Below are 25,987 nucleotides of genomic sequence, written 5' to 3'. Positions count from 1 at the left end.
GACTTTTTCGTTCATGATAAGTGAGCATTGTTGGTATGGCCAGCATTTATTGCCCATTCCTAATTACCCTTGAAAAGGCAGTGATGATCAAGCTTCTTGAATAGTGGCTTGTTAGGCCATTGCACAGGTAAATTAAGAGTTACCCAAATATGTCCTGTCACCGAGTCTGGTCAACTGACATCAGGTCCTATAACTCTGATTCACATGTATGCTTGTCATCCTCTGATGGATCAATGACTCACTGCCCCTTGTGGTTACTGAGTCACACTGGGCTCTTGTGGTATGTGCTGAGTTTGAACAGCTGAGAGGGCAGACCCATATGGTGGGAATCTCACCTCAGGGGCTTGTTGTGGATCACTGACCTATGACAGAGAGAGAGCGCTGACCTGAGGTTCAGTGGTGAGGCATCCTCACAAACTTGCCTGGCTTTGAATGGGTTAAAATCGGGCCCATAGTGCATGCACGAACTGGGGGCGAAGATGAAGTTTGTACCTGCCAGACATTGTCCGAGAGGAGCTGTGTGTGGGTCAGCAGATACTGCAGTGTCTCCAGCTTCTGTTCCAGGAGCTGCTCACGCTGTAAAGCTTCCTGCAACAGAGGACAAATCATCTTTACCTACCTGCTGCTGAAAGGGATTCTGTGCAGATGCAGTCATGGTCCCATTGTAACCCTAGCAACACAAATTCACTGTCACAGGGCCCATGGTAACCCTAGCAACACATATTGGCTGTCATCAGCCCATGGAGGAGGTTCAAGTCTAAACTCACTCCTGTGAGTTCATACAAACTCACTGCTTCTCCCAGTGAACCACCAGTGAAAAACAGGAGACATGGAGAGAAGCGAATCCCAATATAAAGATTTCTCCTGTTGAATCACGGCAGTGGCTACACGCGAGGCGCCAGTGTTCATGCCGGCTTGCTTAAGAAAGCACAGATGCAGTGGAGTGGTAGCATTGCCCTAACGGTGAAAGAGAATCAACAACCTTCTCTGCCCTGGTCAGCAATCAGCACCTGACCCACTGCCCCACCCAGTCCCCCACTCGGGAGACAGTCAGGTTGAAGAGATGAAAGGACAGGGCCACAATGTGTTGGGTTCAGTGTGGCAGAGCCCCAATCAGAGGATTTCAGGCCAACAACCAAACAATACCAGTCACTTCAGGACCAGTCAACTATCATCACTAAACGCCTGTGTCCTGTGCAAATGCCAAATCCCAAAATGATAGCATTTCTGGTGTTGATGGTGAGCTGAGACAATCAGCAGAAAAAAAATAACCAAAACATGACTGCAGCAATGAAACATATTCACTCCATTTGGTGCAGTCCCTTCCAGTAGCACTGGAAAGTGTTGAAAATTAATGTGCTGCTCACCTGAAGATACTCCGCTAGCTGGTTCAGCTCCTGCGAGAAAGGATTCATGCAGTCAGTGGAATGCTGAGGAGACACAAGGGAGAATCAATAGAGCATGTAACCAACATCTGGGAGTGAGTTACAGAGGGAATCCAACATCTGGGAGTGAGTTACAGGCGGGAATCCAACATCTGGGAGTGAGTTACAGGCGGGAATCCAACATCTGGGAGTGAGTTACAGACAGGAACACAACATCTGGGAGTGAGTTACAGACGGGAAGTGATGTCTGAGAATGAGTTACAACAATAACTTATATTTATATAGTATCTTTAATCTAATAAAACATCCCAAGGCACTTCACAGAAGCATTATAAAACAAAGTATGATACTGAGCCACATAAGGAGATATTGGATCAGATGACCAAAAGCTTTTTCAAAGAGATGAGTTTTAAGCAATGTTTTAAAGAAGCAAAGTGAGGTGTAGAGGCAGAGAGGTGTAGAGAGGGTATTCCAGAGGTTGGGACCTAGTCAACTAAAGCACAGACACCGGTGGTGGAGTGATTAAAATTGGGGATGTTCAAGAGGCCAGAAGTAGATGAATGCAGATATCTTGAAGGGTTGTGGGTCTTGAGGAGATTACAGGGTTAGGGAGGGATGAGGCCATGAAGGGATTTGAAATTAAGGATCAGGATCAAGTTTTTGCTTTACCAGGAGCCAATGTAGGTCAGCGAGCACAGGGGTGGTAGGGATGGGACTTGGTGCATGTTATGACACAGGCGGCAAGGTTTTGGATGCCTTCAAGTTTACAGAGGGTAGAATATGGAGACATTGAATCTAGGGGTAATAAAGGCATGAATGACAGTTTCAGAAGCAGATGAGCAGAAACAGGGGTGAAGTTGGTCAATGTAATGGAGGTAGAAATAGGCGGTTTTAGTGATGACACAAATATGAAGTTAAAAGCTCATCTCAGGGTCAAATGTGGCACCAAGGTTGAGAACAGGCTGGTTTGGTCTCAGACAGCTGCCAGAGAGAGGGATGGAGCCTGTAGCTAGGGAACAGAGTTTGGACTGTAGATCAAAAACAATGGCTTCAGTCTTCCCAATATTTAATTGGAAGTCAGACAAGTCGTCTGACAATTAGCAATAGTGGAGTCGTCAAAAGAGACATTGGTGAGGTACAGCTGGGTATCGTCAGTATACATGTTAAAACTAATGTTATGCTTTCAAATGATGTCGCCAGGGGCAGCACGTAGATAAGAAATGGGGGGAACCAAGAATAGATTCTTGGGGGACACCAGAGGTAACGGTGCAGGAGCAGGAAGAGAAACCATTAATAGTGATTCTCTGGCTATGGTGAAATAGATAAGAATGGAACCAGGTGAGAGCAATCCCACCCAGCTGGATGACAGTGGAGAGGTGTTTGGGGGAGAATGATGTGGTCAATCATGTCAAAGGCTGCAGACAGGTCAAGAAGGATGAAAAGGGAAAATCTGCCTTTCTCACAGTCATATAGGATGTCATTAGTGATTTTTAGTAACATTATTTACAAACAAAAGTGATGCCTGGGAGTGAGTTACAGGCAGGAATCATATATCATATACAGGAACAGGCCATTTGGTCCAACTGATCTATGCTATTGTATATATATTCCATACGCACCTCCTCCCACCCTACTTCATCTCATTAGCATATCTTTCTTTGCCTTTCTTCCTCAGTTGTCGAGCTTCCCGTCAAATGCATCTATTCTAGTTGCTTCAAATACTCATTGTGATCATGAGATCCAGATTCTAAGCACTCTGGGTAAAGTAGTTTCTTCCAAATTCCCTTTTAAATTTATTGGTGACAATTCTATGTTTCAGGCTCCTCATTTTGGTCTTCCCTCACAATTGGAGCCATCTCTAGGTTTTGCTAGGGTAAACGTTTCATAATCTTAAAGACCTCTTGTTGGAATTCCTCCACCTCACCCACCCTCCTCCTCCTCCTCCTCCTCCTCCACACACACACACACACACACACACACCCCACCCACCCCCACCCCTCCCACTTCACAGCATTCTCTTTTCTGGAGTCTTTAAGGGAAGTATAATGCAAAAATGAAGGAAAGATTATACTTTACTCCTCAGCAGAGGATGGTGGGGATTAATCACAACTCAGACAAACATTCCTACATCGTATGAAGTGAAAGGTACCAACATCAGTCTAGTCAACCCGACCTGTTTAGCGGCATTAGATGGGTGTCACTACAGAGCTGGCACTACAATCACTAACTTTAAACTTCCATTTCAGTTTAACTCACAATTGAACACTTCCATAGAGTTGGAGGAAGAGGAGACAGAGAGGAACAGAAAGAACTAAATCATTGCTTTTTCAATAAAAAGGAACCATGAGCAGCAGTCATCCTCTACTCACATACGTATGAGTCTGGTGAAGGAAGCCAGACTATTCCCAGGGTAAACAGAAACTCCAAGAGTTCTTGGAGTAGTGTTAAACCAAAATAGTGTGTTTCTGCAGTGTGAAAACTAGTGGCCCTAATTCACAGGATTAAACACATCTCTTCTACGGACCTACAGAATTATGATGTTATATATTTAGGTAGCAACATGTTGTATGGTGAACTCACAAATGGACTTATTTCTTTCAAATCCTTTATCAAAACAATGAAGCTTCCTTTTGTCTGAGTTGGATCAAAATAGACAAGGGCCTAGCATCACAAATTGGACTTTCACAATATATCCATAAACTGCTACATTGTATAATCTGGTACGACCTTACGTTACCAGCTGTCTATCTTTTTTCAGTGCATTTCAAGATTCAGTGCTAAAAAGAGCAGATAAGGCAAAACAATGTCTGAGTTACAAACAGGAATCAATGTCTGGGAGTAAGTTTCAGATCATAGAATCAGAAATTTACAGCATTTACAGCCCATTGTATCCACGCCAGCCAGCAAGCAGCATCCAGCCTAATCCCATTTTCCAGTGCATGTCCAAGTACTTTTTAAAATGTTATGAGGGTTTCTGCCTCTATCACCCTTTCAGGCAGAGCGTTCCTGATCCCCACCACCTTCTGGGTAAAAAGCTTTCCCTCGAATCCCCTCTAAATGCCTTACATCTTACCCTAAATCTGTGCCCCCCTGGTTATGGACCCCTCAGCCAAGGGCATTATGGCCCTCCTATCCACTCTCTCTAGATCCCTCATAATTTTATACACTTCAGTTAGGTTTTACCCCTCAGCCTCCTTTGTTCCAAAAAAAAACTCTAGTCTATCCAATCTTTCCTCATAACTAAAATTCTCCTGTCCAGGTAATATCCTCGCAAATCTCCTCTGTACCCTCTCTGGTGCAATTGCACCTTTCCTATAGTATCATGACCAGAACTGTACGCAATACTCCAGCTGTGACCTAACTAGTGTTTTATACAGTTCCAGCATAATCTCCCAGCTCTTATATTCTATGCCTCAATTAATAATGGCAAGTATTCCATATGCTTTCTTAATGACCTTATCTACATGTCAAGCTACCTTCAGGGATCCTTGGACATGTGCTCCAAGATCCTTTTGTTCTTCTACACTTCCCAGCATCCAACCATATATTTTGTATGCTGTTGCCTTGTTAGCCTTCCTCAAATGCAATACCTCACAGTTCTCCAGATTGAATGCCATTTGTCATGTTTCTGCCAACCTGACCAGTCTATTGATATTTCTCTGCAAAATGTCTGGGAGTGACTTACAGACAGTGAGTAACATACAGTGTTTGAACTCTTGTGTGAAGTTAAGGAAACCAAGAGGATTGACATCACCATCTGATGTTGGAGGGGGAAGGATCTGACAGGAGGAGATGAGGATTTTTTTTTAATGACCTGGAATGCATTGATTGAAAGAATGGTGGACACAAATTCAACAATAATTTCCGAAAGAGAATTGGTAAACATTTGAGAAGAAGAAATTTGTAGGGCTGGGGGGAAAGAGTAGCGGGACTAATTAGACTGATCTTTCAATGGGCCAGCATAGGCATGATGGGCCAAATAGCCTTCTTCTGTGCTGTATCATTCCATGATTAATTTCTTTACTGTTTGTGGAAACTTGCTGATCACACATTGGCTGCCACATTTGCCTACAAAACAACAGGGATTGCCTTTAAACAAGTAATTTATTGACTGTGAAAAACTTTGTAGTGTTCTCAGAATGTGGGAAACACTGTATAATGTAAGTTTCGGTCCTCGTCCAGTCTTTGCACTGAGCAAATCCTCAACCATTATGATTTTAACCTACCCTTGAACTCAAATCCTTTCTTAACGGCTGACAATTTGACAGGCAGTGTCTGAAGTCATGCGTCCAGTTTAGCAACTGGTCACCTAAGGAAAAATAGACTGCAGTTACTCAGGGGATTATCAGATCTCTCAGCAAAATCTCAAAAGGAGGTGTCTGAAAATGCAGTACCATTTTGCACACAGCACACTAAGATGATTGGCCAGTTGATCTACTTGGTGCAACAGGGTTTCTCCATGGAGTTTTCACTCCCATTCCCACTTTTTTTTTCTAAAATATGTTGCTGCACACCTCCACAGTTCCTCATAAACCAGCACTGGATTACATTTGCACAATGCCATGCAGCCCCACAAATTGTGAATATTGTCCCAAAGGCCATGCAATTCCAGAAATTAGGAATGTTGTTCCATTACACCTTGCCAACTCAAAGGAGAAACCTGCTTTTACTCTCATATATTTCTATCTTCCTGACAGCATTTGCTCACTCCATGGTTGTTCTTCCTGTTTGAGCCTAGACAATGGAGACCAATGGTATATTCAACCACATGGAGCATCACACAGAGTAGAATTCCAACAACAGTCACTGGAGTGTGATTGGGAACATGACACCTGGCTGATTTTCTCCATCACTGACCCAGGGGCGCTTAAGCCTCTACAGCTCTCCTAATGAGCCTTCAGAGAAGCACCCTATTTATTTTAACAGAACAATTGGAGTGATAATGGACAGTGCAGTGTGTAAGAGCCTGTAGCCCTCCTCAAAGTCACCAGCAACAGAAATCAACAGTTTGGTTCCTGTGCATTGTCCTTGTAATGGGACCTCAGATCCTATCACATTCAAGGAATAAACTGGAGGCTTCCCTGTTCTTTGGATCTTTGCAGTATTCTGGATTCGTCCATTCACAGTCTTCTGGGGCTTCAAGTCTGTGTCATTCAAAAAGTGAGGCACTTCCTTAAGTTCATGCTCTACGTGGTATATCCCAACAATGTCATCCCTCATCCAGAGCAGACACAAGCAAAATATTTACCTCAACAAAAGACACAACACGAGAGCTATAACACAAGAGGAGCAAGTTGGGGCACTGTATTACACAACAAACCATACTCCCAACCCAACAAACCACACACCCAAACCCAACAAACCGAGCGCCCAGCCCAACAAACCGTAATTCCAATCAAAAAACCACCTACAACATTAAGAATCAGCACCTCTATCAGGTGCCAGCACAGGCAACCACTTCTGAAGTTTATACTGGAACCATATTACAAAGAAACACCCTAAATTGCTTCACAAACAGACATAAAGAAAATAGATGCTTAACAAAAAGAGGTGAGATTAGGAGGGATGATTGAAAAGGTAGAAATGGAGAAGCTTTTCAAAGGTTGAGAGGGAGAGGTTTACAGAGTGAGTGTCAGTGATGAAAGATCTGCCACCAATGGTGGGTGAAGGCAGTGCGCAATGGGGAGAAGACAAGAGTCAGGTCAAAGATGAGTAGGTCGGGGTGATATAAGGCAGGAGGAGATAGCAGAGCTGGTGGGATGGGGTCATGGAGAGAATCATGGATAAAGAGAAAAACATTTAATGTAATGCATTGGGAGAGCACAAGTCTGTGACTGGTGAGTTAGACGTGGTGCAGGACACAATATGTGTGACAAAGTTTTGTACACATTGCAGTTTATATAGGATGGAAGGCCAACAAGATCAGCAGTGAAACAGTCAGGTTGGAGCTGACAAGGACATTTATACAAACAGAAGGCCATTCAATCCTTTGTGCCTGCTCAGCCATTCAATGAGATTTTGGCTGATCTATAGACATCCGCCTGTCTTGGCTCCTTATCCATTTATAACCTTGTCTAGCAAAAATCTTTCCATCTCAAATTTAAAAGGTAAAGATGTGACTAAGCAGTGTTGCGTAGATTGAATTAACCTCTTAGTGATAGACAAAATGTGAGGTCTAGCGCTCTTCCCATGATCAAATATAATGCCAAGATAGAAAATGGTGCAGCTAGGTCTTGGAGGATAGTTGGACAGTTATCAATGGCAAGGGAGCAGATTTTATGGCAAGGTCCATGGACAATAAGGATTTGAGCAAAGAGAGTTCAGAAAAGATGGACAAAGAGCTAGATGCAATTACAAGACTGAGGACCTCAAAGAGGAAAGGCAAAATCATAGAATCCTGAAGCACAGGCGGTGAACCTTCAAGCCATCCTGACAGAGCTAACCAATTAGATCCCTGCTCTTTCCTCACAGCCCTGCATATTTTTTCCTTTCTAAGTACTTATCCAATTCCCTTTTGAAAGTTATTCTAGATCTGCTTCCACCACCTTTTCAGGCAGTGCTTTCCAGATCTTAACAACTTGCTGAGTAAATAAAATTCTCATCTCCCCACTGGTCAATTAGATCAATTCTAATTGAGGCATTTAATTGTACCTCAGTCTTTTATCAGGGTGACCAATCACCTAAAACTGTGTCCTTTTGTTACTAGCCCTCCTGCCACTGAAAACAGTTTCACCTTATTTATTCTATCAAAAACCCTCAATGATTTTGAACACCACTATTAAATTTTCCCTTAACCATCACTGCTGTGAGAATATTCTCAGCTTCTCTAGTCTCCATAGCTGAAATTCTTCAACCCTGGTTAGAGATCGGATGTTTAGGGGGTAGACTGGGGGCAACAGTTTGAAGGGGAGAGAGGGCCAATAGGAAATTTCAATGCCACTTAGCATGGGGGCCAAGGAACAGGGTTCAAAGCATGAAGTGAAACGTTTTGACAAGTTAAGCTTGGAGACGCAAAGTGGAGAAACAGATCCAGGTCTCCATGGGTGAAAGACTAAGGGGGAAGTCAGGGGCTAGGAGTGATTGGAAGGGTAAGAGGCAGCTGCGTAAATTGTCATGATCTTGAAGATGAAGAAGTTGATGTACTGCTTATATTTGATGTCTGTTGAGGGTGGAGGGGGCAGCAAGGCTGGACTGAAGGAGATGGTGTTCAGTGTCTACCGGGATGCTGTCTGTTCCGTACTGTGATTCTAAACCCTTGGGGTTCAGTGCCTGGAGTACTGTCGTTAATGTACTGCGATTCGATACCCCAGGGTCAGTGTCTGGCAGGTACTGTCTGATACATACTGTGATTCCGAAGCTGGGGTTCCCTCATTAGAGAGGCACAGTTGGACTGAAGTCACAAGGAAGTTGTGAGCCACTGTTGGGAGAAATGGAATCAAATTAGTGGAAATTAGGAATGAAGGCAGAACCCAAGAACTGAAATGTGTGCTATTTGTGTCCACATGTATTTGTGTGTGTATGAGTGTACATATGTCTGTGCATATATGAAAGAACATAGGAATAGGAGCTGGAGATGGCCATTGGGCTCCCCCTGGCTGCTCCAACATTTAATATAATCATGACTGTTTCTCCTACCAACTCCACTTTCCTTCCCGAACTCCATATCTCATGATTTCCTTAGAGTCCAAATCTCTATCTATCTCATCCTTGAATATATCAAACAACTGAGCATTCACAGTGCGGGGGTACAGAATCCGAAAGATTGACAACCCGCTCAGTGAAGAAATTTCTCATCTCAGTCTTAAATAGCCATCCGCTTATTCTGAGACCTTACCCCCTAGTTCTAGACTCTCCAGCCAGCGGAAACAGCCTCTCAGCATCTACCTTGTCAAGTTCTCTCAGAAGTTAAGTGCTTCAATGAGATCACCTCATATTCTTCTAAACTTCTGAGGCTATAGACCCATTCTACTCAATCTCTACTAATAGAACAATCTTCCTATGACAGGAATCAATCTAGTGAACATTCATCGTGCCCCCTGTAAACCTTCCTTAGGTACGGAGACCAAAACTGTACACAGTGCACCAGGTGTGGTCTTACCAAAGCCCTGAAAAATTGTAACAAGACTTGTTACTCTTACACTCCAAGCAGTTTGCTATAAATGCCAGCGTACCACTTGCCTTCGTAATTGTTTGCTGTGTGCCTGCTTGTTAACCTCCAATGTTTCTTGTGCAAGGACATCCAAATTTCTCTGAACACCAACATTACTAGTTTCTCATCATTTAAAAAATGTTTTTTTCTATTCTTCCTACAAAGGTGGTACCTACCTCAATTTTCCCCAAATTATACTCCATCTTCCCACTCACTTAACCTGTTAATCTCTTTGCAACCTCTATGCATCTACCTTGCAGCTTCATATTGTCAGTAAACTTGGATACATTACACTTCATTCAAGTCATTAATATAGATTGTAAATAGCTGAGGCCCAGCACTGATCCTTGCGGGAAAGGGGATACATAGGCTTACAAAGCAAAAGAACATGGCAGCATTGCAGGGCAGCTATTTAGGTAATGATACCCAGAGTGTGACAGGAAGGAACAGAGTGGGAAGGCAAGTGGTGAGGATGACTCAAGGGGCCTACTGAGGAATATAGACAGCTTAAGTGAGTGGGCAAAAACTTGGCAGATGGAATATAATGTGGGGAAATGTGAGGTTATGCACTTTGACAGGAAGAATGGAGGAGCTGAATATTATATAAATGGAAAAAGACTGCAGCAGGCTGCAGCACAGAGGGATTTGGGAGTCCTTGTGCATGAATCCCAAAAAGCTAACATACAAGTTCAACAAGTAATAGGGAAGGCAAATGGAATGCTGGCCTTTATTTCAAAGGGAATGGAGCATAAAAATAGGGAAGTCTAAAACTATACAAGGCACAAGTTAGACCACACCTAGAATACAGTGAACAATTTTGGAAACATATACTGGCATTGGAGGCAGTCCAGAGAAGGTTCACTAGGTTCATCCCGGGTATGGAGGAATTTTCTTATGAGAATAGGTTGGGCCTATATTCATTGAAGTTTAGAAGAATGAGAGGCAACCTTACTGAAATATATAAGGTTCTTAGGGGGCTTGACAGTGTAGCTGCTGAGAGATTACTTCCCCTTGTGGGAGATTCTAGGATCAGAGGGCATAATCTCGGGGTATGGGGGTGCTCATTTAAAAGAGAGATAAGGAGGAATTTCTCCTCTCAGACGGTAGTCAATCTGTGGAATTCGTTGCCACAGAGGGCTGTAGAGACTGGGTCGTCAATTATATCCAAAGCTGAGATAGACAGATTTTTAATCAGTAAAGGAATCAAGGATTATGGGGACAAGGCAGGAAAGTAGAGTTGAGGATTATCAGATTAGCCATGATCTCATTGAATGGTGGAGCAGACGCAATAGGCTGAATGGCCTACTTCTGCACCTATGTCTTATGGTCACTCCACTAGTAACAGCTTACCAATCTGAAAAGGATACATTAATTCCCACTCTGTTTTCTGTCCTTCAACCAATTTTGTCTCCATGCTAATATACTGCCACCCCCACCCACACACACATCCCCTCCCCCCAGCTCCATATCTTATGCAACAACCTTTAGTGCCACACCTTATCAAACGCCTTTGAAAAATTCAAATATACTACATCGACCGGCTCCAATTTAACTACCTGCCAGTTACATCCTCAAAAACCTCTAATAGATTGGTCAAACATGAATTTTTCTTTTATAAAGTCATGTTGGCTCTGCTCAATCATATTACGATTTTCTAAGCCCCCTGTTACCACTTCATTAATAATGGATTTCAGCATTTTCCAAATGACTCGGACTAACTGGCCTTTAACTCCCTGCTTTCTCTCTCTCTCTCTCCTTTATTGGATAGCAGTTTTACATTTGCTGCCTTCCAATCCACTAGGACCATTCCCAATATCGCGAATTTTTAGAAGATCACAACTAGTGCATCCACTATCTCTCCTGCGACCTCTTTTAGAACCCAAGGATGTAGGCCAACAGGTCCAGGGGATTTGCCAACTTTCAGTCAAATGAATTTCTCTCATGATTTTTCTTTACTAATATTCATTACTTTAAATCCCTCGCTCTCATTAGACCCTAGGTTCACCATTATTTTTGGTTTGTGTTTAGTGTCTTCTACAGTGAAGACAGGTTCATATTGTTTGTTTAATGTCTCTGCTATTTCCTAATTTCCTGTTTTCTCCTCTCAGTCTCTCAAGGATTTGCACTGATTTTCATTACACTCTTCATTTTAGTACATTCTGTTTCATATTCTGTTTTCTCTCTCTATCAATTGTTTAGCCATCCTTAGCCTCTTCTAATCCTTAGGTTTGCTACTCTTCTTGGCAGTACTTTAAACTTATTTTAATCCAACGCCATCCTTAACCTCTGAGGTTAAACACAGAAGAATCTTTTTTATCATGGAATGTAGATTCATTGAGAATTATATATATTTTTTAAATGATCACCATTCTCATCTATCTCCAAACCTTTTAATCTAACTATCCTAATCTACTTTAGCCATCTTACCCCCTCATACCCATGTAATTGATTTAGTTTAAGTTCAATATTCCAGTCCCAGACTGATGCACAACACTCTCAAACTTAATGTGAAATTCTATACTATTATGGTCACTCTTTCCCTAAGGATCTTTTAGTACGAGTTTAGTAATTAATACTTTCTCATTACACAAAACAAGATCTAAAATAACCTCTTCCCTGATTGGTTCCACAACATATTGTTCTAGGAAACTGCTTCGAATACATTCCATGAACTCATCCTCCAAATTTTTTCTTGCTGGTTTCATTTGTTCAGTTATATGGTTAAAACTCCATATGATTATTGCACTTTGTTATAAGTTTCTCTTATTTCTTGATTAATACTCTGCCCAAAAGTATAGTTACTGTTAAGTGCCTACAAACTGTGTGTTAAAGTGTGCGCCTGCTTCCTTGATCCTATTCCCACTAAACTGCTGGCCATCCAACTTCCCTTCTTGGCTCCCATGTTAATTTATATTGTTAGTTGTTTATTGTTCAGGTACTATCACTGTTTCCTTCAAATGTATCCTCATGTCTAGCCTCAAAAAAACAAACTCTTGACCACTCCTTTCCTTTTAAACTACTGCCACAATTCCAACCTCCCTTTCCTCTTGAACATGTTGTTGCCTCCCGAATCTGTGCCCATCTTTCCTGAAACTTCATGCATGAATCCCTCCAATCAGGTTTCTGCCCCTGCCACAGTGCTGAAATGCCTCTTATTAACATCACAACTGACATTTTATGTGACTGTGACAATGATAAACTATCCTGCCTCATGCTCCTTGACCTGTCTGCAGCCTTTGACATGTTGGCTGCAACATTCTCCTTCAACACTTCTTCACTATCATCCAACTAGGTGGAACTGCACTCACCTGGTTCCATTTTTATCCATCCATAGCCAAAGAATCACCTGCAATGGCTTCTCTTCCTGCTCCTGCACCATCACCTCTAATATCTCAAAGGGTTTATCCTTGGTCCCTTCCTATTTTTATACGCTACCCATTTCTGTATAATTGAAAAGATAATATTCCCTTAGGTATGCTGATAATCAGCCTCTCCAATCAGATACAGTTCAATGTACAACTGCACGTTGCTTTCTCTGAAGCACCAATTCCACTGATCTGGGTGTTATTCTTTGGCACAGGGTCGGATACAAGGATCTCTCTCCTGGAATGAAGTTACAATGCCATCTCATGCACCACCAAAACCTTACATACAACCTTCTTCTGTTGTGGAGCAGACTGTGGGTGAGGGCAGATGTCAGATCAACCAATGTGAGGCACAGATTCTATGAAGGGAAATTGTTAAACAGGCCAAAATCAAATGTTAGAAACACCCATACCAAAGCAAAATATCTGCCGATGCTGGAAATTCAAATTAAAAATGGAAAAATGCCATCAATGCTCAGCAGGTCTGGAAGAATCTGAGGAGACAGAATAAGTTTTAATGTTTCCCGCCTGAAGACAGGTCATCAACCTGAAACACACTGTTTCTCTCTCCACAGCCGCTGCCAGACCTGCTGAGCATTTCCAGTGTTTTCTGTTTTTTGTATGAGAGCTTTGGTTTGAGGAAGGATGATACCAGCGATAATAGAGCGATTAAAGAGGGACAATAGTTCAACTATTGGATGGATTAGAGGTGCCACATACCTTTAAGAGATGATTAACGGAAGGTGGGAGGTTCAAAATGTTGGCAAGGAAACAGCTAAAGGGAAGATAGAGGTCAGAACTGAAGACAGAAAACAATTGAAGATACAGGCACAATCCATAGAAAAGTCAGAGTAGCTACAGCACGAAGGAAGTTGTTCAGTTTGTCACGTCTGTGCCGGCTCTCTGCAAGAGGAATTTAGCTTGTCCCACTTCCCCACTCTTTTCCCATTGCCCTGCAATTTTTTTCACTTCAAGAGCTTATCCAATTCCTTTTTGAAAGCCACAATTGAATCACACTTTCAATGCAGCACATTCCAGATTGGAACCACTCACTGTATAAAAATTTTTTCCTGATGCAGCCTTTGGATCTTTTGCAAATCACTTTAAGTCTATGTCCTTAGAATTTTGACCTTTCTGCCAATGGGAACAGTTTCTGACCACCTACTGGGTCCAGACCTCTCATGATTTATCACATTTCCTCTTAATCTTCTCTTCTCTAAGGAGAACAGCCCCAGTTTTTCCTACCTATCCATATAACTGAAATCCCTCATAAGGGTACCATTCTCATAAATCTTTTCTGCACCCTCTAAAACCGTCGCATACTTCTTAAAGTGTGGCGCCCAGGATTGGATACCATGCTCCAGTTGAGGCCAGACCAGTGTTTTACAAAGGTTCATCATAACTTCCTTGCTTTTGTACTCTATATGGATCCAGAATGGCAGTAGAATGTGGAAGGCTGAGGTTAGTGTAAAGACGAGGAAAGAGTGAGGATCACAGGAGTGGGAAGGGGAGGTAGCCTTGACTCCCAGTGATCTGGCGGAGAGCCAGGGATTGGATGTGCAGGTTGAGCTACCCTAATGACTCCGTGATGTCTGTGGCAGTCAACAGCCCCGACGCCTGCAGATGTCATGTTGTGTTGCCGGATAATAATGTTCTATTCTCTGCCTTGACGAATTCTGAGCAATATCGTCGTCATGGTAACCACTGAGCAGGGTCTATAATCACAGTCAAGCTGCCGACAGCCTCCTCCGCAGGAGAGGCCCCTTTAAACCAAATACTGGCCTGCTACAAACAGCCTCAATTAGGAACGCTGCAATTTCAGGCCATTCAAACCCCTAACAAAAACAGGATTACCTGGAAAAACTCAGCAGGTCTGGCAGCATCGGCGGAGAAGAAAAGAGTTGACGTTTCGAGTCCTCATGACTATTCAACAGAACTCTTTTCTTCTCCGCCGAAGCTGCCAGACCTGCTGAGTTTTTCCAGGTAATTTTGTTTTTGTTTTGGATTTCCAGCATCCGCAGTTTTTTATTTTTATCATTCAAACCCCTGCTGGGGGGACGGCGATTTCAAAGCTGCTACTGGAGCCGAACTCGAGGCAAAGTTTCATCCAACCAGAACTGGGTCGCGAACAATTGCAGCCCATCACCCGTTTCTTGTCCCTCACCAACACTCGGCTCCTCTCTCCTCCCCCTGCCCTGAAGATGGTGACTCTCTCCCGAATATATTTCCACGAGCATCATCTACTTTCTGTACCTTCCCCAATGGTAATCCTTAATATGAGGGCTGTCTGAGTGTCGTCGGGACATTCTACTGTATGAGGCATCACAGCTCGCCCTGCCTTTCCCACAGGAAGACCTTCCAGCAAGGTCCACTGTTTAACCATCAGTAACTGATTTCCCCACTCCCCCTCCTTACATCCTGCACATGCACATAAAGGTGAAAGCAGCTCAAGTGGAGCCCATATCCCTCCTGCTGTGTTTGGCTGTTCCACAAATGAACTCCCTGACCAAGCAGCAACACGCCTACCTACCGTCTTACTGAAATGTTCAAAGCTACGAAGACCGGATTGTGGAACTCACCCAATGGAACAGCAAGAGCCCAGGTCACTGACCTTATTATGGACAGTTCTGAGAGCAAAACAGACCCAGTGGTTCCCGGGTCAGGTGGGTATGACCATCATCTCCTGCTGTGTGTGATTGTTAGGGTCAAAGGGAAGCGGACAGTCCATGATTGTAGGTGAAAAGGGGGAATTCAGCAAGGATCATTTAATTGTGAAACACCCCAGTGAGAGTCAGTGCCTGTGGAACTGTACCCTAGTGAGAGTCAGTGTGTGTGGAACCGTACCCCAGTGAGGGTCAGTGTGTGTGGAACCATACCCCAGTGAGAGTCAAAAATAAAAACAAAAAACTGCAGATGCTGGAAATCCAAAACAAAAACAGAATTACCTGGAAAAACTCAGCAGGTCTGGCAGCATCGGCGGAGAAGAAAAGAGTTGATGTTTCGAGTCCTCATGACCCTTCCACAGAACTGAGTGAATATAAGGAGAGGGGTGAAATATAAGCTGGTTTAAGGTGGGGGGGGGGGGGTGGAGAGAGAGAGAGAGAGAGAGGTGGAGAGGGGGGTGGTGTGGTTGTATGGACAAGCAAGCAGTGATAGGAGCAGATAATCAAAAGATGTCACAGACAAAAGAACAAAAGAATACAGAGATGTTGAAGGTAGTGATATTATCTAAACGAATGTGCTAATTAAGAATGGATAGTAGAGCACTCAAGGTACAGAACACCTGTGGTCTGTCAGCAAGAATTGGCATTTTAACACTCCACCCTGCTCTCTTGCCCACATGTTTGTCCTTGGCTTGCTGCATTGTTCCAGTGAAGCCCAACGCAAACTGGAGGAACAGCACCTCATCTTCCGACTAGGCACTTTACAGCCTTCCGGATTGAATATTGAATTCAACAACTTTAGATCTTGAAGTCCTTCCTCCATCCCCACCCCCTTTCTGTTTCTTCCTCCTTCCTTTTGTTTTTTTTTCCAATAATTTATATAGATTTTTCTTTTCCCATCTATTTCCATTATTTTTAAATCTTTTATGCCCCCCCACCCCCACTAGAGCTGTACCTTGTGTGCCCTACCATCTATTCTTAATTAGCACATTCGTTTAGATAATTTCACCAACTTCAACACCTGTGTTTTTTTGTTCTTTTCTCTGTGACATCTTTTGATTATCTGCTCCTATCACTGCTTGCTTGTCCCTACAACCACACTACCCCCTCCACTTCTCTCCCCCCACCCAACCCCCTTCCCCACCCCCCACCTTAAACCAGCTTATGTTTCACCCCTCTCCTTGGATTCACCCAGTTTTGCTGAAGGGTCATGAGGACTCGAAACATCAACTTTTCTTCTCCGCCGATGCTGCCAGACCTGCTGAGTTTTTTCAGGTAATTCTGTTTTTGTTTTGGATTTCCAGCATCTGCAGTTTTTTGTTTTTATCTTTTTAGCTCTAGTGGGGGTGGGGTGGAAAGACTAGCAGGGCAAAATTTTTTTAAAATATTTAAATTTCCTCCATACCCACTCCCTTTCTGTTTCTTCCCCTTTCCTTTTGTTTTTTCCAATAATTTATATAGATTTTTCTTTTCCCACCTATTTCCATTATTTTTAAATCTTTTATGCCCTACTAGTCTTTCCACCCCACCCCCACTAGAGCTGTACCTTGAGTGCCCTACCATCCATTCTTAATTAGCACATTCGTTTAGATAATATCACCACCTTCAACACCTCTGTGTTCTTTTGTTCTTTTGTCTGTGACATCTTTTGATTATCTGCTCCTATCACTGCTTGCTTGTCCCTACTACCACACCACCCCCCCAACTTCTCTCTCTCTCTCTTCCCCCCCCCCCCCACCTTAAACCAACTTATATTTCACCCCTCTCCTTATATTCACTCAGTTCTGTGGAAGGGTAATGAGGACTCGAAACGTCACCTCTTTTCTTCTCCGCCGATGCTGCCAGACCTGCTGAGTTTTTCCAGGTAATTCTGTTTTTGTTTTGCCCCAGTAAGAGTCAGTGCGTGTGGAACCGTACCCCAGTGAGAGTCAGTGCGTGTGGAACCGTACCCCAGTGAGACTTGAGGTTTTTCAAGAAGAACTAGAAAAAAGTAAAGTTACATGTGCCTGGGTCCGTCTGTGCAGTTGCTGGTCGTGTGTTTACTGCACCAGGTACCTGACACTGGGAAACAATCTAAAGACTGAACCCTTCGGGAATACATTGAAGATTTTATCTCAATCTGCAGCAACAAAAATAATTCCTCGTAAATACTAAAACATCCAATAGATTGCAATGCAGAAAATGACAATCTTAAACAGTTTAACGTTGCTTATGCTTTTTCTGTATTGTTAAATCGCTGGCAGTTTTAACGTTTAAACCAAGATCTGGAGTAGACATGCAGGAATTGGTTGAGAAATGCATCGCACAAACGCATATTAAAATAATTCTCACCCGCCTTCAAGGTAGACATCGTCGGTGGGCTCCCCTCACACACAAACTGCTTCTCGCCTCTGCCTCTCAGTCCAAGTGACAATCTTTTCCCGTGTACATTAGGAACTCTGGCACATTTCTGCTAATTTCCCGAGCATGCTCAGAGAGTTTGAGGGGATGAAGGCTTCCCACCACTGAGCTATTTTTGGAAGTCAGTTTGTCATCACTGTGCCAAGAGCTGCCGGCAGGCCTGGTGATGGTGCTGAGTGACACAGCACTACACCAGAGTGCTCCCCAGCACAAGTCAGGCAACCGGCTGCCTCGAGCAAATACTTACAACATTGTCATTTCAACTCGGTCCCTCGGGCTAATCCAAGGGGGAAGAGACCTTCATTAACCCTTTCCCTTTCAGCAGAGAAAAAAAACCTATCATATCTGCAGCGAGGTTTTTGTTGGGAGTGGATTATAAATTTACACTGAACTTTGGCTGACCCCAATTCTCGCTGTTGGACTCCACTCAAATGCTCTGTTAACTCCAGCAGTACAGACTCTGAATTCCACTTAGAGAGTGCAGAGTTAAAAGGTCCAGTAACTCTTGGACTGTGCTCAGACCTTGCTTTCAAGCATCAGTTCCCATTTTTACTGTGGCGCTAAAACTTTCACCAAATAGACTGATTGCAATAAGATGCGACTGTGTAGAGACAGAGAATCTCAATCGGCTAATAAAACGAGGCAACGAGCTGTCACTTATTCCAGTCAATTTCCTCTGCACCCTCTCTGAGGCCTTGACATCCTTCCTAAATGTAGTACCAGAATTAGACGTAATACCCTAGCTGAGGCCTAGCCAACAATTTATAAATGTTTAGCATAACTCCCTTGCTTCTGTAGTCTATTAAAAAAGGATTTGCACACTTTACAGACAATGAAGTAATTTTTGAAGTGTAGTCACTTTTGTAATGTAGGAAATGCAGCAGCCAAGTGCGCACAACATACTCCTACAAAGAGCAATTTGATAATGCTTAGATAATCTGTTCTGTGATATTGATTGAGGGATAAATAACTCCCCTGCTCTTCAAAAAGTGTAATTGGATCTTTTAAATCCATCTGAGCGAGCAGATGGGGCTTCAGTTAAATATCTCACCCAAAAGATGGCACTTCTGACAGTGCAGCAAGTCAGCCTTGATTTCTGTATTCATGTGCTGGAGTGAGGTTTGAACTTAGGTTCAAAGGCAAGAGCACTACCAAGTGAACCATAGCGTTCTCTATTAATAAAGCCAAGGATTTTTTTTAAGCAGCCTTCTCAACTTATCCTGCCTTTGTTAAATATTTTTGTACGTGTACCCCAGCTCTCTGTTCCTGGATCCCCCTTAAAATTACACTGTTTAGTTTGGATTGCCTCTCCTCGTTCTTCATGCCAAAAAGTGTCACTTCACACTTCTGTGTTACATTTCATCTGCCATGTGTCTAGCCATTTCATCCATCTGTCTATGCCGTTCTGAAGTCTGTTATTATCTTCCTCACTGTTTACTATTTGAGTTTTATTTCCTCCGAAGACTTTAAAAGCATGCTCTGTATAATCCAGTCCTGGTCATTAATATACAACAAAAAGACCATTGGTCCTACCTAATACTAACCCCTGGGGAACACCACTGAATACTTTCTACTAGTCTGTAAAACAGCTGTTACCACTCTTCAGACTGCTCATATCCAATGGATACATACAGACCAAGTAACACATTATGCAACCCAAAGAGTTGGCATAGATTATTTAAAGACTACATGAAGTAATTACAAGGATTATTAACACAGAGTAGTAACATTAATGAAGAATATTAATGTAGGCCAACAACTCAGTGCAGTACTAAGGAATAATTAACATTTCAATCTAAGCAGAAAGGAGCAAAAGAACATAACTGTTAAGTTACTCTGGAATAATTCAAATGATGACTTAATACACAGCAGCAATGCTGAGCATTAATCCATAGCATTACCACAGACTGTTACTGTGAAGTATAAAGTAGAGTAAAAGTGTGTTTAACCATGAATCAATATCCTGAAAGATTACTATGGGTTATCATAGAATCTTATAGCACAAGTGGCTATTTGGCCCATCACACCTATGCTGACTCTTTGAAAAATATTACCAGTTGATCCCACTATCTGCCCTTTCCCCATTGCCCTGAAAAGTTTTTTTCTTTCACATACTCATCTAGTTACTTTTTGGAAATTATTAATGAATCTGTTTCAATTGTCCATTCAGGCAGTCCTTTCCAGATCATAAAAACTGTAAAGCAATTTCTCTCCCCTCTGGTTCTTTTGCCATTAAATATGTCTCCTCTAGCTACTGACCTCCTGCCAATGGAAACAGTTTCTCCCTATTTACTCAGTCAAAACCCCTCAATTTTGAGCACCTCCACTAAATCTCCCCTTAAACTTCTCTGATCTAAGGAGAATAATTGCAGTTTTTCTAGTCTCTCCAAGTAATTGATGTCCTCATCCCTGATACCTTTATGGTAAATCCCTCCTGCACTATAAGGCCTTGGCATCCTTCCTAAAGTGTGGAGCCCAGGATCCACCACAATCCTCCAGCTGGCACCTAACCAATGATAAACAAAAGTTTAGTCAAACTTTCTAGCTTTAGTCTTTGTTTCTATTTATTTTTATTCATATGTAGGGTATAACTGGTGGGCTGGATTATCATACTGTGAGGTATTACTCTACTGTATTACTATGGGGTATAAGTGTGGCATTATACTGCAGACAGCACAGTGGATCAGAATGCCAGTTTCAATTGTGGAAGCTAGCTGTTGTAATTGGCAGTCAATTGACTGCGAGTGTGTGATTCTCATCAGCCTAACCAGCAACTCCCACTTAAATTTGGATGTTGAATAAGGCCAGTATGTGGGACACAACATGTGGGAGTGTTAACTCATCCAAACTGGAGTCACAAGTGAGGTGTCACTGGGACCAGCAAAACAACCATTGCACAAACATAATAGAAAATCAGTTGCAAAATTAAGATCTGTAATAGCAACCATTCTATGCCATGGAAACCAGCATAGCAACATGGTGATTCAGTGTGCTTCATGCAACAATTCCAGAATCACATCCATATCCTGTGCTCTCAGTTGGAGAGCTGAGTTCTCAGTTACTCATTCTGTAATTGAACTGACACCAGAAAGTGTGCACAAGAGAGCATAGTAAAAAGGGGACAGAAAGAGTTTAAGAGAGGGAAGTGGGAGGTTGTGGTGCAGAGAAAGGGAGGGCACAGGGCGTAGAGAAGGGGGCACAGGACAGAGAGTGGGGTGGTGGGACAGAGAATGGGGTGGTGGGACAAGGAGTGGGGTGGTGGGACAGAGAGTGGGGTGGTGGGACAGAGAGGGGGATTGGGCAGTGAGAGGGAATTGGGCAGAGAAAGAGGCAACGGAATGACAGAAAGACAAGATTTAGGCAGAGAACAAATGGGAGCAATAACAGAAAGATAAGAAAAGAGAGAGAGATAGAAATAGACACAGAGATACATCGAAAACTGTAGACTGAAAACTTAGGAAAAACAAAATTAGATATCTCCCATATAAACAGATGAAGACTGATAGATGCAACTTGGTGCCAAGTTCAATTCTGCCCTTACCAGCACAGGTTGCCACTGATCCCCTTGGAGACTGATGAGCAACATTTGATTAAAAATGACTGTGACTCTCAGGTCTCCTTTCTTGTGCAGAGGTTCTGTAACCAGGCTCAGATTTCAGGAGAATCAGGAGCAGTAGAGAGCAAAACACTTCCTGAATGAAACTGTGCACAGGCTGATGACTGTGTAGGGTCATTTATTACTCTCAGCTGGTGTCCCAGAGTAGGGGTCTCTAAGGGATTGAGCATAGCTGACATTCAAAGCCCAGTTAATGAAGGGATTATGGAGGAAGATGTTAGTGTTTGTTTTGATAGGAACTGGTCATTCACTTACACATCAATGAATTATTTTATTCAAGTGAATACTGAGAGCTCCTCTTTGAGGAGCTCATCTCCCATGGATGAAATACTATACGTCTGAAATCAAATCACCATCAAATACCCACACAACCTATGCTTCTCATTTTTATTTTTGCAAGCTAATTTCTCCCCCATTCATTGCAGGTGGGGAAAAAGTGGGGCAGTAGAATTAATTTGGGATTGACACAGGACTATGGGGAGACATTATGACAATGGGATGAGTTTGGGATTGATGCAGGGCAACAGAGAAAGAGCAGGGCAATGGGATTAGTTTGGGATTCATCCAGCAAAAAGCCAATAAACATGAGGAGTGAATGGCCTCCTTGTGTGCTGTATGTTCTCATTCTCTCTGGGATTAGAACACAGATCACAGAGGTGAATGGTTAAAGTGTTCACATGATGTGGGAAATCACTGAATCTTTACCCATCTAATGTGCAAAGAACTCTCGACCTTTTGTAAGTTAAGATAGTAATTACCACCCTGACACACACAATTACACACTTTGTACTAAAACTCAAAACTATAGATGTCTCCAACATTGGGCTATACCTTTTATCACGAGCACAATCCCAGTCACTCTCAGCTAACAGCCACTAATGTAATCTACAACTACACACCTAACCCCAGTATCATTGGGAGGATTACAGAATTACTTAACTACCACAGTGAACAATATTCAGGGAATTAAGTAGTGACTAAAATACTATCCTTTTACATCTATGCCCTGGGATAGGGATTTCCAAACCATGGGTTGGGGGGGACAAGATTTTAGGGCCGCAAGCTCTGAGACCATAATAGTGGCCATGGAGCAGAGATTCTGTCAGGAAAGTCCTGGACTGACTCAGAGGCCCCATGGTTCTTGCACTTATTTTCTTTCCCCTGGCTCAGTTCACTGGGAGAGGAAGGGAGTAAATAAGCTTCGCACAGATAGACTCAGTGTCTGCAGTGAGCGTGCCCAATGTTTTTTTCTCTGGCTCGCAGTTGGTTGGGAGGAGGTTGAACCTTCAAATGACTCCACACGACAGGGTCACATTAATCAATGGGAATCCCAATTGGCTCTGAAGAAGTCATACGGACTCTGTCTGTCTCTGCACTGATGCTGCCAGACCTGCTGAGTTTTTCCAGCATTTTATGTTTTCATTTTAGGTTTACAGCATCCACAGTATTTCACTTTTAATCCCAATTGGAAGACTAGTAAGGAGGAGATGGAGATCATGCTGCAATTTGCTGGTTGGGATGAGTTTAAAGTTTAAAAACACAGATTTTTGTATGACAACTGGGGTCATGCTCATAAACTGAAGGCCACCCCTCCAACAACTCTGGAACCCTCTAAACTTTCACCCAGGGGTCAATGAAGTCTGGAAGTACTGCCCTAGGAGTTTTTGAGAGAACAGTGTAGACAGATTTACTCTGCACTTAACACACATTGTACCTGCCCTAGTAATGTTTGCTGGGAGTATCACAAGGGTTAGTTAATCTCTCTTTGGTTGAGAGAGGAAAGTTGGGAGAACTAAAGAGTAGTATTTGGAACTCACTACCACAAGGAGTAATTGAGGCGAATAGCATTCAAGGGTGAGCTAGGTAAGAACATGAGGGGAAAGGAATAGAAGGGTTTGCGAATAGGGCGGGGCTTGTGTGTAGTTTTAACACTAGCATTATCCGGTTGGGCCGAATGGCCTTCGCTCTGTGATGTACATTCAATGTATTCTAATTCTGACTCTTTTATATCCTCAGGGCGTTCCACAGCACAACAGAAGAGAAAAAAAAACAAACGTGATGGAAAAACAGGAGCAACTGAAGGAGAGAAATAACTGAAAGAAAAACATAAGTGACGGAGGTGTCAAAGAGAGGGGAAGCAGAAGAGCAAAAGAGAGAGAGAACGGAAGTGCGGGGCAGGGGAGAGAGACAGACAGAAAAGAAGTGTTAATCTCATGCCACTGTTTTGCCCAGTTGTTGAATTTACCAAGTTTATTTTGGAGGTTCCTGGCTGCTTTATCCAGCTGAACACCCCATTGTTATTTTACTATCAAAGTAATCTAGAAAGGTAAGCTTCAGTAGTTCAAATAGCCTTTCCCAAATCCTTAAAATACGGTGAATTCCAACACTTCTACACCAGGAGTACCTGCTGCTCTCTGACAACTTGGGAGCGAGGAAACTCAAACCTGCTCTGTATAGTTCGGTGTTACATCAGGCAGTATAATTTCTAACTTAGCAGTCGGGAGAGTTTGATGCCAACAGAGGTTGATTGTAACAGGGAGGGTCCCGTTCCCCAGCACAAACATCTTGATATTCACAAAATACCCCAGAAATAACTGTAGACTTAGTGGCCTGTCGGCCTCAGTCACCCCGATCTGTGAAGTGTTCTACCTCTTTAAAACACACACATTAGCTGTAATTGCAGAAAGCCAATGGGAAATCGACACTCCATAATGGCAGGACCGATGGGGTGAGTGTTTCAGAGAGTCTGATAATGCAGCTTAATTATCCTGAAGTGCAGAGAGGTATAGAGTAGGAAGATGTGTGTGTTAGTCACAGCAGGCATGATTCACCACAATTTACAGCAAGGTGATGTCCTTTAGGCTGAATCGTGACAAGCTGAAGTGGTTATCAAGGGCTCAGTATTCCTGACTATGGATATTTATAGACTGCCTGAAATACACGTACAACAATGTACATTCCAAGGTCTATTTAATCAGCCACTCATTACATATCACCACACACAGTTACCAACACTAAACAATGCCTTGTGCAACACAACTTTAATAATAATGATCATACTCAAGTAAAAAATGAATTGAGAAGGGATTTGGTCCATTGTGATTCTGCACAATGGCAGGGATGGGAAGGGCTCTGGTCATTTGGAATTATATATACTGGGAAATGTACGGGAAGGGATTTGGTCCATTAGGATTCTATACATACTTCTCATCTGCCTGTTTTCAGCAGAATGCGGTCATATGCCTATCTATGCCATATTCAACTCAAAACATTAACTGTTTCTCTCTCTCTACAGATGCTGCCAGACCTGCTGAATTTTTCCAGCACATTCTGTTTTTAATTGCAGCTATGCCATATCTGGGCGATTATTATCAGTGACTATGGGCAGGTAGTGGCGCAGTGGTAATGTCACGACTATTACTGCTCTGGGGACGTGGGTTCAAATCCCAGCATGGCAGGTGGTGGTGGAATATAAAGCTAGTCTCAGTGATGGAGACCGTGAAATACTGTTGGTTGTTGTAAAAACTCATTGGGTTCACTAATGTCCTTTAGGGAAGGAAATCTGCCATTTTTACCTTCCCTGGTCTGGCCTACATTTGATTTCAGATTCAGAGCAATGTGGTTGACCTTTCACTATCATCTGAAGTGGCCTAACAGGCCACACATTTCAAGGGCAATAAATGCTGGCCTTGTCAGCAACACCCACATCCCATGAAAGAATAAAGAAAAAAATCTCTTTTAGCCTTGGGTAATGATCGTCAACAAAGAGAATGTCAGTATTGAAACATCTCTCCCACCCTCAAAACAACTAAGTGTGCGAGAGTAAGGGACAACTGGAACTCGCCTGCCCAGAGATCCAGACCCTCATCCTTGCCCACTAAGTTGCCCGCGCCTATTTAGTTTCACTCAACAAGAGTAATTACTCAAGAGAAATTCACAATAAGACATGTGTGGAGTCAGTGAATAATTTTTACCCTTGTACTTTGATTCTCTTTATATACTTTTAAGTACTTTTCTGGGGGTGGGTCCGTGGTGCAGAAGAAAGTGTAGAATGAGAAAATATCATCAAGCCAGCATCAGCAAATAACATCTGTATAATCTGCAATCTCAATCCTGAGTGAGGTGAATAACCAGAAACAAAATCTGGAAAATTTCATTAAAAGTCCAGAGGATGTATCCTCCTCTGACTGTCCTCCATCCTCACCATGTTCACAATGGAGACATCAGAATGATATTGGGCAAAGAATCCTAACCTGAGGAAATGGGAGAGGCGGGGTTAGAGAGTGAGATTTTGTTAGGGAGAGAAAGAGGGGATAAAGTGGGAAGCCAGAGAGCTTGGAGTCATATTTGCAGACTAAATAGAGTTCAAAGCAAATCACTTCACTGGAGGGGGGGGGATGGGGGCAGGC

The 25,987-nt window shown here is 42.8% G+C and overlaps 1 protein-coding gene across 4 annotated transcripts in view; it reads right to left on the bottom strand.

Annotated features, from left to right (window-relative positions):
• LOC121285562 (neurofilament heavy polypeptide-like) overlaps positions 1-18,095 on the bottom strand; it is a 59,228-nt gene extending 41,133 nt beyond the window's left edge. For all 4 annotated transcript variants that reach the window (XM_041202106.1, XM_041202105.1, XM_041202107.1 and 1 more), the window contains exons 1-3: positions 17,894-18,095; positions 1,368-1,430; positions 493-588 (exon numbers count right to left, since the gene is read on the bottom strand). The gene's annotated coding sequence lies outside the window, so the exon portion shown is untranslated. The remainder of the gene's footprint in view (positions 1-492; positions 589-1,367; positions 1,431-17,893) is intronic.
• Between the last annotated feature and the right edge of the window lie 7,892 nt (positions 18,096-25,987).

The sequence above is a fragment of the Carcharodon carcharias genome, chromosome 13 (assembly GCF_017639515.1).
Source record: "Carcharodon carcharias isolate sCarCar2 chromosome 13, sCarCar2.pri, whole genome shotgun sequence".
Taxonomy (NCBI): Eukaryota; Metazoa; Chordata; class Chondrichthyes; order Lamniformes; family Lamnidae; genus Carcharodon; species Carcharodon carcharias.
This window is presented reverse-complemented; position numbering and strand designations above follow the sequence as displayed.